This window comes from Triticum dicoccoides, chromosome 7B (genome assembly GCF_002162155.2).
Source record: "Triticum dicoccoides isolate Atlit2015 ecotype Zavitan chromosome 7B, WEW_v2.0, whole genome shotgun sequence".
NCBI classification, from domain to species: domain Eukaryota; kingdom Viridiplantae; phylum Streptophyta; class Magnoliopsida; order Poales; family Poaceae; genus Triticum; species Triticum dicoccoides.
Window position 1 is genome coordinate 68,950,392 of NC_041393.1, and position 1,109 is coordinate 68,951,500.

The window sequence follows — 1,109 nt, forward strand, 5'->3', positions numbered from 1 at the left end:
GAACAAAAAAAAATGATAAAAACTTCAAAAATTAAAATCCTTCGAGATGTAGTTATGTTACTACATCTACTAGTTAGGAAAATTTAAAAACTTAAATTTGGACATGTTTTGCAAAAAAAGAGTTATCAAAAAGTAAAACGGCCATATCTTTTGCATACATTGTCGAATAAAACGTATAATATATCAAAAAAAATCAGCACAAAAATCCGCATCGGTTTTTGACATGAAAAAAAAGATATGCTCAAATTTCAGTTTTTTTTAATTTTTGTTAAATATGGTGAAATTGTGGTCAAACTATGGTCAAACTAATTATTCAAGAAATATTAGTTTTAATAAATAATGATTTTAGTTTTTTTGACTTTTGGTCAAACTGTGGTCAGACTATGGTCAAATCTGGTTAAACCTATGGTCAAACTACTTATTCAAGAAATATTTTTGTTACTAAATAATATTTTTTTAGAATAATAGTTTCAAACTCAAACGGTGAAACATGTGACTTCATGCTCAAGCTAAATTCCTGAGGGTTAATAGGATTGACAGCTTACTATTGTCAAGTAAACAACAAGTGCAGACTTAGAAACAAGGGGGAATAGAACATGGAAGTTAAGCGTGCTTAGGCTGGAGTAGTGAGAGGATGAGTGACCGACCGGGAAGTTAGACGATTTGGAATGATGAGGGGTGATTACAGCAATGATGAGTGGTGTTAGAGACTAAATCGTCAAATAATTCAGAAAATTGAAAATCCAAAAAATAGTTCAATTTTTTTCCAAAAAAAAACAATTTTTAAAAAAAAGATCCATTAGTACCTGTTGGTGTTACCAACCGGTACTAAAGGTCCCCCAGACAACCGCGCGGGCTCGTGCCACGTGGTGGGCCTTTGGCGCTGGTTCGTGTTGAACCGGGACTAAAGGGGGTACCTTTAGTCCCCACCCTTTAGTGCCGGTTATAGAACCGGGACTAAAGGTCCTTATGAACAGGTATAACAAGGCGTTTTTCTACTAGTGGAAACAAATATGGCCTTAGGGCCCCTCTACATTGACTTGCCCCGGGCCCCTGAAATCTCAGGAGTAGTCTTGTTCATATCATCCCTATACGCCCGGGTTGTCCGC